An 18724-nucleotide genomic window follows, 5' to 3' on the forward strand; every position below is an offset into this window, starting at 1 on the left:
ATGACTTGTAGGAATGTTGGAAGATCAATGCGTAAATCTCCAAACCGTAGTATAGACTCAGTAGGTAGCAATGATGGTACACAACAGTATAAGTGTGGCTTCTTACCTAAAATATGAACTTCATAAAGTGATGACAATTCTAAAAAAAGATTCAGAGGTTGTCAAAACTATCAAGCAAATTTGGACAACCTTATAACTATAATGTCACTTATTTGATTATAATCTTTGTGCATAATTGTTGTTGTTATAGAATGAGTTGCATTATAGGTACTTTATATAGATCAATTCGAAAATAAAAAGTCGAGCCAAAGTAGCTCTTTTTAAAAAAGATTTGAAAGCTGAGGGTGAAAAGAATATCTGAAATTATTTGAAGGTATATAGGAGAAAATTTAGATTTGAAAGAATATATGTTAGATTTAAAAGGAGAGTCGATCAGCTTACTAGAAGAGATAGATGCTTTAAAAAGGAAGGCTTTGGACATAAAAATAGAAATAACAAAGGTGAAGGCTGAATGTACTAGGTTGAGGAGAGAACTTGTAAAGTGTGTCATAAAGAAGAAGTTTTACTTGATTATAATGATGGTTTCATGGGCTATACTAGTAGTTGTATTTTTTTCACTAAGAACATATATAAATTTGAAAGTCATCTATATAACGAATATTTTGTAATCGGCTTTATGATCAATGATATCATCTTTCTAATCAGCTTTAAAATCTACTTTATATTTAATATAATAGTTATGTGCGATCAGTATTCAGATATTGAATCTAAGGTCTTTACCAATAATTGGTGCCAAAAGATGGTTTATGCAATTGATAGTTTTATCAATAGTTTTTGATATACACATTAAAAGTGTCTTTAATCAGCATATTTTTAGTAAATTACATCACATATTTTAAGAAAAAAAATTGAGATATTAATTCAAAGTTGAAACTGAGCTATGAAATATGGATGAAGAGAATTTTACAACTATGAAACTGAGCTCTGAAATATTAGTAATATTTGAGTCCATAGTATAAGTTTAGCTGAAACTTTGAAGAAGCTCTAATGTTAGACTGAACTTGAAGAGCTTTGGCACCTTGAAGGGAGTTTTAATGTTGGGCAAAATTTGTATGTGAAACCCAGCTTTGAATCATGGACTGAACAAGGTTTGAAGCTGCCTTGAAACATGGATGAGGAACAAGCTACATCAATTCATGAAAGTCTATTTGCCAATGAAGCAAGCAATTAGTGCTAAGCAGTAACTCCAAATATTTGGATTTAATCTATCTACATATAATTAGTGTTGCAAAATGAATCACTACACCCATCATTGTGAAGACTTCAACTTAGATTCTATTATTGAAATAGGACATGGTAAGAGCAATCCTTTTTAATCACTTGCATTCATTGAAGAGAGTTTAAGAGCTCCGAAATGCATTGACTGAAAAGAGTTTAAGAGAGTTTCACTATTGATATGCAATAAAATTGAGTCCTAAACCCTAAAGTGTCTACCACCTCAAGATATGTTGGCCCCCCGAGGTCCGAGCAGGTCCCTACCTCTTATACTCTCTCTCATATATTCTTAAGGCCCGTTGCCCCCCGAGATTCGAGCAGGCCATTGGCCCTAATACCCATCCTCATATACTCTCAAGGCCCATTGGTCCCTTAAGGTTCAAATAAATTCTCTAGCTCTAATACTTGCTCTCATATATTCTCAAGGCTCATAGACTCCCGAGGTTCGAGCATGCTCGCCGGCCTTTATATATGTCCTTATGTATTCTTAAGACTCATTGGCCCTTAAAGTGCAAGTAGGCCTGCTAGCCCATATACTCACCCTCATGTATTCTCAAGACCAATTGACCCCTGAGGTTTGAACAACCCTATTGGTCTTTTATACTTATCCTTATGTACTCTCGAGACCCATTGGTCCTTAAGGTGTGAGCAGGTCAACTTATAATCATCCTCATGTATTCTTAGATCCGTTAGCCTCCGAGGTTTGAGCAAGATTATTGGCCCTTATACTCAACCTCAATCCAGTATTTTTTTTCTTCATCAAGGCCCACAGATAAGGCAATCTATAAATTATCTATCAAGCACCATATTTTTCTTATTGATCTCAGACACTTCATAGATTCTCGATACTCTTTGTTCGAAAGCTACATTGGCTTGCCCTCCCAGCCTATTTTATTATGATCTCATCTCATCACGATCTTATTCTCATTTGGGCTTGGCCTCAAGGACATTGCAACATTGTGGTGTTATCTTATAGTATTCGGTTGACTTAGATATTCGAGTCTATTATTCAGCTACAACTCATTTTGACTTCTTAATTTTTATTCAGCTAGTGTTAGAAACTTATATGTTTAGCCTAGTTTGATCTATCTCAATATCTTCAAACAAACAATTTCAACAACAAGCAATAAGAAAGGTATGCATAGCAAACAAAACTTTTCCATTTCATTAAAATAACATGTGATTATAGCAAGTCAAAGATCAAACTATACAACTATAAAAGATAAGCACCCGAGGTTGGCCGAGCTATGGTTGACAACCCAGAAAGGTGACCCTACTTATAAGGCCACCCTTCACCTCATCTCGAGCTATGTAATAGTATAAATAAGTGAAAAAGGTAGGCCTGCAAAAGCCTATTACTCGAGGCTCAATGGCTCTTGTCCTTCTTATCATTGCATTGCACCCCAACTTCATTGCTGCTATTCATAACAGGGTCAAGATTGCTAAAGTGGATCCATGGGAAGAGCTTCGATACCTAGCTTCGGCATTCATTAAAGCCCTCCATAAAAGACTCAATCATGATCACAGCAAGCTGCGCACGATACCTCCCTAAGGTGTTGAACTTCTCTATCACCCAAAGAGCTTTCTTCTTGGCCGAGACAACCTTCAAATCCTTTATTGCAGCCACTCAGAGTAGTGTTGCCTAAGTCTGATTCTTCTCAACCACCAGCCCACTTTTGAGGGATCTGACTTTGGCTTTTGCCTCACTTGCCATCTTCCTAGCCTTCTATAAGGCAAGCTTAAGTGTCTCCACTTGATTCCTAAGATGTCATTCCTAAGGAGTGTCCATCCTATAGAAAAAAGAGGCAAAGGAGTTAACAAGAAGGTCGACCCCCTAAGAGAAATAAAAGGAGGAGAATGATGGAACATTCTCAATGAAAACTTTACTTATGGCTACAAAAAGAGTATTTGGAACCTTCTCAACTATGGTGAGTTTGCAAAAACACTTCCCCTCTTTATAAGACTTTGAACCGCTTGGATTGGTCTGACTGGCCATCATCCCACTTAGATCAACGGACATGTGTTATTTTCTCTTTACTCCAAATAGTCAATAATGCCTCAGGCAATAAAGTATCTGGACTCATCTCGTGAGAAAATTACTGACCTCCTTAAAGTGTCATAGGTTCTGATATGCTGTTACTTCTTTTATTCGAATTAAGAGAGATGCTTCAAACTTGAAAGTGGGGGAGGTAGTGTTGTGGCAATTAATAATCGATACAGTGTGGTCCATAAAGATTCATCCAACTCATGGTCTACACAGTGATCCCAGCACATACAATTTCTTTTGGAATATCTCAGCTCGGTCATCTCAGATATGTCTAGATAACAAACCAAGCAAAGCAAAAGCATCCAACCTCCAATATCAATATTTTCCATCTTGGTTTGATGACCTTAACTCCTTCGCAAGGGAAGCAGTTCAGCCTCCCACCATCTTAAAGGCATACCCAACTCTGTCATATGCTAGCTTGTTGAAGCATATCCTTAAACCGATTACACCATGTCAACAATTTGTTGTAACATAGTCCTGAGTTTGTTAGGATGCGATCCTAGAAGATTCAGGGCTCCAAATATAAATAGATGCAAATACCCTCAGGAAAAAGAGGTGAATAATTTGAACATGTGGGAGATCCTATCTTTTTTCTTCTTTCCATCTTTTTTTTCTTGATTTTTTCTTCAAAGAAATCTTACTGACTTAAGCATTAGAGGGCCTGGTCGGAGTCAGTCTAGCAAGGTTTCACCCTTTATTTGTTGCTTACAGTTCTATAGAGGCAATCCATATTAGCATTCTGGGATCTGACAACCGCATTATTCTTTATCTAAAATTTATTGACTATGTGGCATATAATGGTTGTATTAATAATTATATATACACATACATACTCATAATGTGCATATGTAAACGTGGTCACTCTATTTTCATTTGACAACTACTCTCTTGGTCCAAAAATATATGTATTTGATAAAGATGGTGAAATGGCATAAAGTTTTAGCTAAGTATATTGAATGTCGATTTTTGCTTATTTCTTTCCAAATAGCTCATATTATCAAAATAAATGTTATAATTTTTTTTAATAGCATGTGTCTGGCCTCAAGTTGAATGATATAAATCCATTATTTACCATCCACTTTCCAATTATGGTGACGTAAAATCTTGGCTACTCCATTTTGATCTAATGGCCAAATTTTCATTAGCAAAAATTATATATATACACAAAATAGGAATAAGAGAATTTGATTATATCTAAAGGAGATTTAGCTTAAGTGAGAATATGTAATACCCCAACTCTACCACAAGTATAATTTTTAAAGTACCAAAATAAAATAAAAAAGAAAAAAAATTTAAGCTAGCATATGCTCTACACTTGCTGGACTATGGGTGAGTAAATAGAACTCTCGAAGGAGTTCTCTTCTGATCGAGAGTCCTAAATCCACTCTAAAATTTTATTGAAAATAATCTCTAAATCCTTCCATAGACGTCTATTTAAAGGCCTCAATCCCCTTGATTTTCTTTATCGGAGATTAGCCATAGTTGTTGCCCTTTTCTCCCTCGATCGATGGATTAGATTTACTATGGCCATCGAAAATCATAGCCAATCTTGCCGAAAACAAGGTAAGTAACCCTCAGATGCATGACTAATCCTTCTCTCCACCATTCTTAGCCCATAAACCCATGGATTCTGACCAACAATTGCCAGAATTTTTTGAATGAATTAATCTTTGAAATTCTCCTATTTTTCTTTCATGTTTGCTTCAATTTTTAGTGTCGTTCATCACTGTTGCTCACCGAATTGGAGTTCTCGGTCGCCACCATGGTTTGCTGTTTGGGCCACAAGCATTGCCAGCTAGAGGGGACCTCTCCTGCCTTGGGAACAAGAGGATAAAAGAATCCTCTATTCCATGAAATGAAAGAAGAGAGGAAGAAGAAGGAAGAACAAAAGAGAAAAGATAAAAGAAGAAAGAAAAAGGAAAAAGAAAAGAGAAAAAAAAAAAGAAAAAAAAAAAAGAAGAAAGAGTTTCTCTCTCTTCCCTCCCTTCCTTCTTTCTTAGCTTGGGGCCCCACTTTCTTTTCCTAGAAAGTTTTACTTTCTTTCTCTAGTTTTTCTCTCTAGAATGCTTCTCTCTCTTCATGTATTTTTCTATCTACAATTGATCCAGTAAAAGATTCTCTTTCAATTATAATTCTGATCTAATCCCAACGAAGAGAGTCCTGATTCATGATCGTCGAATAGTATGTCGATACTGTCTTGGCTAGATACAGATACTATTAGATTCAATTATATATAATTTTTATTGAATCATCTATATATTAATTCAATTATGATTTGATTAAATCATCTTAATTAGATCGATCGGATTATCGGATAGTATCATTTGACTAGACCTGTTCTATCTTATTATTTCTTTCTCATCTGATATTCTCTTTTTATATAATTTATGAACCTAGTGAATCCAATCTGTTGCTTTGAACCTAAGTTGATTCCAGTAGGAGATTTTTGAACCACTCTATCAATCGGATAATATGCCCACACCATTTGAACCTTCGTTGAGTATCATGAGTTCTGACCCTTATCAGTCTCTATCAAATCATTATATTTTAGGAGATTTTAATTAGATAAAGCTACTTAATCAAATTGATCTCTGACTATCAATCGATGTACCGACCTCTATTTTGACTTTTATTGAGCACTAATAGATTTGATCATCATTGATCTCTATTAAACCATCTATCTTCTATTCTAATCATAATCAGATAAAATTATCTTGGTTGGATCGTCTAAGATGTTGGATGTTGTTGCTTTTATCAACCTTGTGAGGGTATCAAAATTAAAAAATTTTATTAGTCATAGCTCAAGATCGATAGAAGAATATAGTTTAAATAATAGATTTTAAAAGATATTATCAGAATTGATTAAATCTGTTCATTCAGTATTCTGGAGAGATAAGTGATGAATCATCTTTTTGAGATATTTCATAATTTATTTTGAAAGTAGATAATTAGTCTTTGAAATTATGCATGATTTATGAAATTATTTTTTAGATAAAAAATAATTTTTAAAATATTATAGTTTATTAATTTATTATAAAATATACATATATTGAATGATATTATGATTTATATATTATTTTATAAAAGTACTTCGATATGCATCAAATTTGAGCTCTTGGCTTAATTGTATTTTGGATCCTACCAAGGTTGTGTATTGATTTTTAAACCCTATTAATAAGGATTGTATATTGATTTTTGGATCCTACCAATAGAGGATATATGTTGGCACTCTAATTGAGCTTACTATTTCTGTTCTGTCCCTACGATAGGGATAAGTGTGGTTATGGTTAAGGTTATTGAGTTATATGTATTTTATTTCGAATCAAATATTTGATTATGTATGTACATGAGAATTTGAAAGGATTTAGTTTGCATTAATTAGCATGGGATATGTTCTTATATTTATTCATCGCATTTATTTTTGAATATATCTTATGATAATATCTGAAATGTATATTTTAAATATTTATTACTTACTGGATTATCGAGTTCATTATCTTTTCTTTCTTTTCAAATTTAGATTCTTATTATGGATATGGATACTACTTTGATAGTGAGTTAAAGGTGAGAGTTGATGATATAGATTTATTATTATATTTTTATAGAATTATTATTTGAGGTGTAATTGATGTTAGATCTTTTGAATATTATTTAAATTTTGTAAGAGTTTAAAATTGATTTTAGTTAGTTAAATTTTAAACTTAATTTATTATAAATTTGATTGTGATATATTGATATCATTTTTGAAATATCTTACATGCTTATGAAAAGAGTTCTCCATGAATATGTGGTGGTTGCCATGACCTCTAGACTTACAATCTCAGATTGGAGGTAGGACAACATATTTGATGAAGATCTGTACTTCACTATCCCTAAAATTTTTTCATATTATAAAAATAAAAATTATTATTCTTTAATATAATGTTAGATTTAAATTTAATAGTGTGATGATTTTTTTATTTTGTTCTAGTCACTTTCCAAGCATGGTGAAGCAAAATCCTAGCTGCTTCATTTTGATCAGTCACACATTCTCATTAGTGAATAGATTATATAAATATAACGGGGATTGGAGAATCTAATTATATCTAAGGAAGATTTGTCTTAACTAAGTAAATCTATAAAAGATATTGGATTAGTAAATTCCTTACCTTCTACTTCGATTGCATAATAACTATGAACTTTCTTTTTTAGGAATCAAATAATGTAGATTCTTTCTCCAAAGAAAGAGAGACTATGTACATCTCCCATGTGGAGTCTATAAGGAACAAAAATCTATAATGATTTGGTGGATACCCTCTAGTCAAATATCCACCATCTTTGAATTCCTTCTAAATTTATTCTTGCCTCTCCTTATTAAGGTTGCTTTTTTCCTCCAATTAAAAATTAAAAAAAAATAAAACTACTTCTAGCCAAAAAATGTCTAATCACCTTCCCAGCATCACAAAACAAAATCTCTCCTGCTTCATTTTGATCCTCTATCATGCTCTCATTAGCCAAAAAATATTTTTACAAACATAATGAGGATATAGGAATCTAACTATATCTAAGAAAGATTTGTTTTGTATAAGAATCTAACTATATCTAGGAGAGATTTGTTTTGATTAAGTAAATCTATAGAAGATATTGAATTGATTGATTTTTTATCTTTTTTTTTTTAGATTGTATAATGGCCATGATCCCACATTTTCACTTATAGGGCAAATAATGTATATTTATTCTCAAGAAAGAAAAAGGGGCCATGTACATTCCACAACGCCATCAATCTATGAGAAACAAAAATGCATAATGATTCTGTGGGAAATCTTAAGTAAAATACCTGCCATCTTTGAATTCCTCCTAAATTATTCCCTCTCCTCCTTCCTAAGATGCTCTTTCTCCTTGGTTTAAAAATCTTAAAATAATAACACTACTCTTGCCTAAAAAAAGAATTACTTCCAACAATTAGAAATGCTTTATGTTAATAATATTTTTCTTTGAGGAACACATGAAATCGATATTTTTTGTACATAAGTGTGATTACAATGTAAACTACAAAGAGCTAATTCATTTATAAAATTCAAAAGACATTGGTATCCTCATTGAGGATCTCAAAAATTTAATAGCCATGAGGATGTAGATAGATGAGTTGTTCTTTAATATTTTTTTAAGGAAAAAGATATAAGCGAGATTTGATATTCAAAAGGGAGAACAAGCTAAAATTCAAGTATAACTGAAAGACCCTTACTCTACTCAAAAAAATAAAGATATATTTAAGATGATAATTTAGATATACATTGTGTGCTCTCATACAAGCACGCAAGCAAGAGCAAAAGAGAGACACAATGAGAAAGAGTGACAAAAATATAAAATTAATAATATAATGCTAGATAGCAAGCCCTAAATCTTGAAATAAGAATATTAATATCAGCTAACAAAAACAACAATCATAAAGATCAAATTCTAAGATTGACAACAAGCATATGCTATGCTAAGATGATCTAGAAACATTGAAATTCAACATCATAGACTCTTTGCTACCCTTATTTTGTGCTACTAAGATCCTTCCGGAGAAATAAGTTGGACATCGATTCGTCACTCTCATAGTCCACTTTTTTATTTTTCTTCTTATCATTCTTAGTCTCTTTTAGGGGGGTTGATTTCCTTGACAAAGGCCAAGCAGTGGTCTTTTCTGTATTAGTTGATGATAATGGGTTCAAGTTTACTTTCTTAAATTGGCCTTTGGTTATTGCAATCTTTTGTCTCCTTTTATGCTTGCTATGTGAACTCATGTGCCCACCAAAAGCTTGGGCATTTGAAAATTCTATATTACAAATGCCACATTTATAGACACGAGTAACATCCGGACCAGGCCTGACTTGTCCCAAGAGGAAAGAGTTGATCGCCTCCCAATTGGGATCCATGGGGTTCCCAGAAGGATTTAGGTATGTTGGATTTGAATTAATAAAAGTAAACAAAGTTTGTTGATCAATATATGATACTTGATTCTCCAAACCAATATAGCCTCTCGAAGGAACTTGTGGTTGTTGGGGTTGCTGAGGAGGATGCCCATCCATGACATGATAAAAGTTCTCTTTTAGTGGCTGTCCATAGGGATGATACATACTTTCAGTGTGATAAAAATAATTTTTTTTTGGCAGCTGTTGTTGGCGAGGATATCCACCTAGATGATGATAATAAAGGTTCTTCTCTGTCAATTGTTGTTGGGATGAACAATCACCTGCAAGTTGATAAAAGTTCTTTTCAATAATGTCAAAAAAACTTGGGTTAAGAAACTCAGAAAGCAATCGATTAATCATCTTATATAAATCTGTTGAACCAATGCCAACTTGAGATATCATAGTGATTGCAATTTTCATATAATTGACATAAAAAGTGGAGAGAGATGTGATTGGCATATACGAGAGTTGGCTATTAATGGCAAGAAAGTCAAAGGTATTTTGAGGAACTAAGCTTAGATTTACCATACCAATGAGATTGCTTGTCTTGATTGGAGGAGTAAGCATCGATGGTTCTATGGGGGTGATACTAGATAAGATGGATGGAATTTGCAAGCTGATAAGGGTCTTCTCCATGGAGTTTGAGGCTTCCACAAAGTTATCTTGGTTTAGAAGAAGCTCTAGTTGGTGTGCATATACATCCATTGAAAAGAGAAGGTATCGAGGGAGAGAGTGAAAGCTTTAGGGGAAAGGAGGATAGAAACAACAAGAGAAGAGGAAATGATGCGCTCAAGGCAAAATTAGGGTAGATGTTATGAGTGGATGAAAGTTCATATAGTGTTGGCCTTGGGATCTTAATATGAATGAGCAAGCATGATGGTAAAATTTTTTCTGGAAAGTAGATACCAAAATATCAAAAAAAGGAGGCAAACAGATTTCATTATTGTAATTTATGTAAGTCATGATGAGCATGAAGTGAATGGAACCATTTGGTTGCCAATCTTTTTAGATTTTTTAGGCTTCATTTTTAGTATTGACTTACATGGATAATTTCTATTGGTAGGTCAAACTCTCAAGAATTTATATGGAAAAGAGTTAACATGTAATCTATGGTATAGGATTTGATTCCATTTATTTCTACATAAAATAAAACCAAAATATTATAGAAATTTTGTACATAGCATGATTTTTTATATATTTTTCATTAAGAATATTTTTTTTGATAATGATGAGTACATGTGTTCATATTTACTTTCTCTAACATATCAAGTAGAATGACAAAATTTTTTTTATCTTGGTTGTCATAGTATGAGATCATTATTTTATACATTCGAAAAGACTAGAATGGATAGTGAAGGTATCTCTGATGGTTTATCTTTTATTTTTTTATTCATATTTATATATTAGAATCTTATTCAGCATGATTCTATCTTTCTTAAAAGACCTATATATGTTTATACATATATTTTAAGTTTTATTATTTTTTTTATTAGTAATTGGATAAAATATTTTTCTTTCTTTTGCATGTATTTTAACTATTTACCTAGCCTATTTAATACTTGACATTTAACTATTTACCTAGCCTATTTAATACTTGACAAAGAACTATAATTTTGTAATTATTAGAATAAATAAAATTAAGATATAGGATCTTTAGGTGCGATAGTAATATTTAGTTTCCTTTTTATACATTAAATCTAAAATAAGTTATTATTTAAAGATATCCCAATATATTATTATAAATGACACTTATCGTGGCCTTTCACCATCTAACACAAATGAGTTACATTCCCCTAGAATGTGAGCAATGCTTGTGAAAAATCTTTTGACACTATATTATTTGATTATATGCACAAATATAGTTAGGAGATTCAACTATATCATGATGGCAATACTTTTAACCTATTCACCATAAAATATAATCATATCTACATATGTTTCATGTAGACATATAGGATATAATTTTCACTTCTTTTTCATATAGATTTTACTAGCCTACTCATCTTACTAACTTAAGCTTAGTGGTAGTGGTTCACAATAGAGAGTCAACATAATGGATTGCACGGTTATGTATGTGAAATTAGTTTATACACATCGATTACTATTCAAATATTCACTTTTAATATTAATTTGGTTGGTTTTGGAGGAAAGTGGATCTTTTATTTATAGTTTGTCTTAATTGAGATCCCTAGGTTGGTAAATAATTTAATACTAAATTTTTATCTACAAATGATTATATAATTTATAATTATAATTATAATCAAATTTATCTAAACCTTCCATTCTTACATGGATGGATTTCTGATAAGAAATATGGTTGCTATTTGTACTATAGGCTTTATGCATTGTAGAGGCATTGGAAGATAATTTTTCAAATTGGTCACCCAATTTCATGCATTAGACAATTTTGATGGCTAAGTTACTGGATGCATTTATCTACATCAATGTAATAGAATGGTAACTAGAGTTGGAGATATCTAACGTTAAAGTTTTCTTATCAAATACTATTTATTAGACAATTCTTTTGTTAAAGAGTCAACTCACTAATTTTAGTTCAGTTGAGTTGGTTTTATTTATATCTAGCTTAAACACATTTTTAAGCATCACTGAGGTAATTAGATTCCTAGAAGATCTATAAATGTCTATTAACTCTTCAAGATCTTACACATTAGTTAAGGCTTTGAGTTCTATTAATTCCACCAATATGATGTAAGGCTATGTTAGAAACCTGATAATGCAACATTGTGAATTAGGAGGAGTTTAGTGTGAACCCATGAGACTCTGATGTAAACCTTACAAGTACAAATAGTATATGTTAGATTTTTTGTGGTCCAGCAACAACTTTTATTTTATAAAATCTAGGTTATAGGGCTCAATCTATGGAATAGAATATTAAGTCATACCAAATGAGAAAGATGATCCTTATTAAGTTCCATAAGTGTTACGTCCCAAATCCGGGACATAACACGGCCATGCTACCGAGGGATGGAGCCCACGATAACACGAAGCCAATCCATCATAATCATCTAAAATTCGTCAAATAAAAAAATTTAATTCTATTATTCATCAAATAATCGAACCAATATTGGTTCAGAGCATCTAAATCCAAAAGCAAGTACTAACCCGAATGTCAACATTCATAAATAACTACAAATTCATGATTATAAAATAAATTAAACTTCTATTGTCAAATTTTTTAGCTTGCTATGCCGATCTTCAAGCTTGAATTCCTTTTGCCGATCCTAACCTTATTTCTCTGTTCAAACAAAAAGAAAACAAAAAGAATATGAGCTACACTAGCCCAGTAAGTAGAACTTGTGCTTCCTTATCGGATCAAACATAAATTTTTCATGATAATACAATATTTAAAAAATAACAGGTAATACAAAATAAAGCATTTCATAGAGCATATAACAAAACAAGTTATAAATTTATCATGCATGTATAAATCATGTATATTTCACAATCATGAATCGTAAATCATTTTCATCATGCATTCATGTCATGTTTCAAAACATTGCTCACAGACATTCGTGCTAAGGTCACTATTATACCCATGACAGGGCCATGTTTCTTTAATCGACAGAGTTCTTAATTCATGTGCCAACTTTATACCTGCTGGCAGGGCCATGTTTCGTGTGGATGCTAGCTCCGGATGTTGACCTTCCCAAAGGGATTCATTCATAGCCATCTGAGAGCCTTTAAAATCATTATATCTTTTTCTTTTAAAACATACATATACATAAATAGAAAAATAATAAAATTCATGCTTCATAATCATGCTATTTTCATAAGACATATTCATGAAATCAATGTTCATAATAAAACATGCTTTTTCATATCACATATGCCGATCCTTATTTTATAAAAAATTATGATTTTATCAATAGCAATTCTTTACATAAAAATATAATCATTTAAAAATAAATAAGGAGCATAAAATCCACTTACCTCGTTCATCTTAGATCTTCAGACTTCGTTAGAAGAATCAGCTAATCCTATTTAAAATATCAAATCATCGTCAATTTCTATTCCATGAATATAACAAGATTAAATCATAAGGAAAGAGGACTGTTGACTGGATGTGTCGAACCATCCAGATACCAGGGCAAATTCAGGGTCTCTGATCTGAGGGTCAGATTCAAGTGACTTGATCAAGAAATCGTGAAGCACAGATCGAATTAAAGTCAAGATCAATCAATAGGGTTCTTTAATAATGAATTTGAAAGATCTTTGATACGATCAAATGAGGTTGACATACAGCACGGATATCAAAGTAATTTCGGATCATCTTGTTAGAGTCAATATGAATCCCTAAAGGATAAAGGCATGACTTGGTACAGGATTCTTGACCTTCTTAGAGAGAGAAAGTCGATCATGAGAGAGAAAGTAGAGAGAGAAAGTGGAGAGAGAATTTTCGTATCCTTCAAAGTGACAATCATGATTGAGATCATCAGAGGTTATATCAGGGTGACTTAATATAGATTAACCATGATTGATATTATCAATTTCGAAAAAGAATCGGATCGGGATCCGATCTACTGCACGAATTTCGGAGCAGTCCTAGATCATCATATTTTTATCTCAAGTTTATCCTAAGGTCTGTGATGCAATCAGAGAGAGAATGACCCTAGAGAGACGAAATTCATAAAAAAAATAAAAGGTCTAGAGAGAGAAAATAGGGAAAAAATCTAGAGAGAGAAAATGGAGAGAGAAAGTCTAATTATAGAGAGAGAAAGACTTAAGAGAGAGGTGAGAAAAACTTTCTCTCACATGTATTTTTTATTATTATATTTTTCTTTTCTTTTTTTCTTTTTCTTTTTCTTTTTCTTTTTAGAGAGAGACAATAGAGAGAGAAAGAGAGAGAAGAGAGAGAAAGAGGGAGAAAGAGGGGAGAGAGGGAATTTTTCTCTTTTCTTATTATTATTATTATTATTTATTATTTTTTTTTTATTTTATTATTTTTTTTTTTGCATTTTCTTTTCTTTTCTTTTCTTTTTCTTTTTCCTTTTTTCTTTTCTTTTTCTTTTTTCTTTTTTTCTTTTCTTTTCTTTTCTTTTCTTCTTCTTCCTCCTCCTTTTCTTTTCTTCCCGCGGCCTCCCTTGGCTGAAACAGGGAAGACCGTGAGGTCCCCCCTTGGTGGCCCAGGCTTCGGCGAGATGGTGGCTTGACCGGAGGTCCGGCAACGGCGGCCGACCATGCGAAGCCGGTCGGCAATGGGGTTCGGCAGGCAGACTTTCTTTTTTTTTTTTTTTTCGAAAAACAGGGAATCCGTCTCCTTTCTTCATGATTTCCGGCTTTTTGGCCGGTCGCCGGTGGCCAAGTGCTCAAGAGAAGAGAGGGAGATGAATGGGGGTCCGATCTCGGAGATGAGATGTCGAAATCGACGGCGTCGGTGGCCGGAAAAGAGAAAGAAAGGCTCGGCCGAACAGGGGAAGAACAGGGCCACCCCTATTCATAAGTTTTCCGTCGATCCCGACGGCCGGCGAGAGTGTGCAAGGCTATAGGAAGGAGGAGAAGGAAGAGAAGAAAGAGGGTCGGAGCTTACCTTCGACTTCGATGAGGTTTCCGACGAGAAATTGAGGTGAACTCAAGAACAGGGTCGGGAGCTTCAACGGAGAATTCCGGAAGAAGGAAGAGGGAGATCTCACGGCTGGTCGAGGCTGGCTTTTGAGGGGGAGAAGGAGATTTATAGGGTTCTTCCCAGGGGTTTCCGATGGCCCCGGGGAGTTCTTCTCCTGATCGGACTTAAGGAAAAAGAAGACTCCCGTTGGAAGTCTTCGTCCTCTTTTTTTTTTTTTTTTTTTTAATGGGCTTTGTGGGCTTTTTGGCCCATCAGGCTGGATTATCACAATAAGCATAGTTGGCTATCTAAGAATTTTTAAGCCTAGCATATATGTTGTAAATTCATCCAAAACCACCCACCAAAATTCAAAGTGACTACCTAAAGTCATCATGAGCTAAATTGGTGAGCTATGAGTTAAAAAATAAGTAGGCTCGAGCATGCTAGTGGGGGCATGTGATGTGGCCAAAGTCAGGCCTACCTATCATAAATTGACATGTGGTATAGTAGAAGACTAATTTCAGTTTGACTCATATTCTCAGACTGATTTAGATAATAAAAATTGAGAGATAGCTTTCCACTTGTTTCCAGATTGAAAAATCTAACTCCAGTGGGATAAGAACTACGCATCCATAAAAATGGGATTTGGGATACTAGGTAGGCATCTCATCTCATATTATTTTACACTATACTGTCTTCGCTTTTTTATTGTTCCCCAAAGACCTATCTAACTTAAGCATCGGCTCTATCAATCTTCTTTGCTCTTTGTTCTTTGTTCTTTTTAATATGCTGATCAACATCTCTCCATGGCAAATCAGTGCTTCATTTTTCACTGCAAAATATCGATTGGGGCCCTCCATAACTCTAGATCACTAGATCAGGTTTTGGCAATAACAATACCCATAGTTTTGTTATCTCACATCACCTCCAGCCAATCGTCCTCCGTTATTAAGTTTCCATGTAGGTTCATAACTCAATTTGTGTTGGCTATTACCTCAATCTGAACCTAAGTGCGAGCACACAAAGAGCTGCTAAGCTTCCTGTTGAATTCAAGGGACATCTTTGGCACCAAAGAAGGCTTCAACTTCTTTCACTTGAATCCACCTTCGGACCACCCACCACACAAATCTCAAAGCACTATGAACTCCATCATTTGTCCACCTGCATATATCTCAAAGTGACCAATGGATGATCCAACAATGGACTCATGTAAAGGAAGGTGAATCCCTCTTTGGAGCTAAAGATGCAACCCCAAACTTTATAAATGACTTATTTAGTCATATTCAAATCTCCTTCTTAATTTCTGAAATCTACCATTTGTTATTTAAAAATGCCCATTGATAGAGATAGAGTTCCTATCTGTCTTCCAACTATTGTGAGACAACAGTTCTACGTTATCTTGCCTCAGGAAGTTTAAGCTCTTATTATTCTTCAATTCTATTCAGCCAATATATTCAGCTACTGGCCATTAATCATATCTTTCCTTTGACATCAGGGATTTGGTGTACGGTCTATGATTCAAAAGATTATATGGTTACATGAAAAGCATTTACATGAGTGAAAATTATATATCAAGATAATGATAAAATTTTGAAAAGTAGGATAGGAAGAAACCCGATCGAAATCGGATGATGATAGGACTCAAATGCAACTATCCTCAATAATTTCACCAATTGAATTAGTTGACACCCTCTCAAGAAAACTTAGAGCATTATATTATGAAAAGCAAGTGGGCCCAATATATGTAAATTTAATCCAAACTAGAACCAAATTAGATGAATAACTGATGGGGCATGATTCCAAAATTAAGATATAACCTCCAATCAAGCTAGGTATGGGTCTTGGGGAATTGGGGTTGACTTGTCATATTTGAATGGGCCCGTCTCAGCCATAAAAGAATTAACAATTGGGTTCTAACCTCAGAAACCTAAACGCAAAGCAAAAGCCATCCAAATGGAGATCTCATCTATATGTACAAAGTGATGGGTCAAATCTAGGTCTAATTCTTAACTTGAAGTTCTAAAATTGAATTCAATTATAGTCAAATTGGGTCAAGCTTGACTATAATTCAGCCCAACCTACTTGCAAATATACTCAAAAGGTTAATAGTATTCCCAATGAAAGTAGAGGTCCTGATTGGTCAGGACAGCTTCCAAGCAAAAATTTGAACTTGGAAAGCATATAAATATGCCATATAGTTTCCATGCAACCCATTATATATATAGAGAGAGAAAGAGAGAGAGAGAGCACGTAAGGTTAGAATCTGATCAAACGAATTTGGACTCAGATCCAGTCAGATCAAAACTCTATAATATAGATCCTACATTGATCATCCAAACCATTATATGTGATCTACTATTTCAAAACTGCTGATATACAAAAAATCATATAATTTGAAGACCCTTAGCCTATTCATCAAGTAGTCAAAAATGGAACAATCTAAATAAAATTAAATTAGATGTATTTTTTGATCACTTGATACATAACCTAGAGATCTTCAAATCATATGATTTTTGATGTGCAAGCAGTTTCAAGGTAGTAGATCATATCCAATAATTTAGATCATCGATGTAGAATCTCCATTATCCAGTTTTGATCTGACCAAATCTGAGCTCAAATTCGATTGATCTTATCTAAATTTATTCCTATATATATATATATATATATATATATATATATATATATATATAAAGGGGTCAACTCTTATCATAATATTACCTACTAAACAATAGGAAGAAAAGTTAGGGATATAGAATTTTTACAATTCTAGAGGAGGTGTTTAGTGCAAGTAACAATAAGATTACTTCATTATGATCTGGGCATCAAAATATGGAAATAATCTCTTCACATGCTAGGATAAAATTGCAAACATGTAATCCTCTACAAATCTTGTAATAGTAAGAGCCTCATCCATAGGGTTAGCAATTATGATCCGATCTATTAACTTGACTCATAAGTGACCCATTTTAAGTAGGTTTGTATTTGACATAAGTTGATTTATGCCACAAATAGGTTAAACTATCTCAATCTATTTATTAGATGAGTTAGATTTAGGTTTAAACCTGTGACCTATTTAACCCATTTTGATCCATTGAATAATCGAGTCCAACCATGATTTGATCTATTTAATCCATTGAAATCCTGTTTAGCTCATTTAAAATCTACTTAATCTATTTCTATCTATTAACTCAACTTGCTTGACCTATTTAACCTATTTAAATCTATTTGATCTATTAAAAGTCAATTTAACCCGTTTAATCTGACTCATTCTATTTAATAAACTAGTTATGCAGGTTAGGTCGGGTTACCTATTTGATAAATAAGTCATGTCCTAATTTAAAATTTTGACTTATTTAATAAATATATCAGATTTCGGTTTGATAATTTTTTGATTCGACCTATATCTAATCCGACCTGTATCCAACCTACTTGTCACCCCTACTATACTCATGCATTAGGATAGTCGTACATAGTTCTTGCTATTGACTTCCATGAAGCTGAATAATCCAAACCAAGGTTTGTCACTCGGTATCAAACCTCGTATCAGTATCATCCTATTATAGTATTAATATATAGTTCGGTATGATACAAGACAGCATACTGAGTATTGGTACAATATATAATAGCATGTTAGTATGAGATTAGTATGGTACTATATATCCCATATCGAGTGGTATAGGATGGTATAGTAAACTATAGTCCAAAACTAATGATTAAGTATATAAAATTGAGAAGCAATAGGGATGTGTATAAGATATTCACTGTGATAATAGGCCAAATTGGGCCAAGAAGCTTTGCTCGTCCTTGTCTTCATTAGCAATGTTCTGTAGGAAGAAAGGGTAATTGTGGTCCAATGATATGTTTAGATGCAGCAACTCCGGTTGCCAATTTAGAGGTCAAAGA

Source organism: Elaeis guineensis, chromosome 10, assembly GCF_000442705.2.
Source record: "Elaeis guineensis isolate ETL-2024a chromosome 10, EG11, whole genome shotgun sequence".
NCBI classification, from domain to species: domain Eukaryota; kingdom Viridiplantae; phylum Streptophyta; class Magnoliopsida; order Arecales; family Arecaceae; genus Elaeis; species Elaeis guineensis.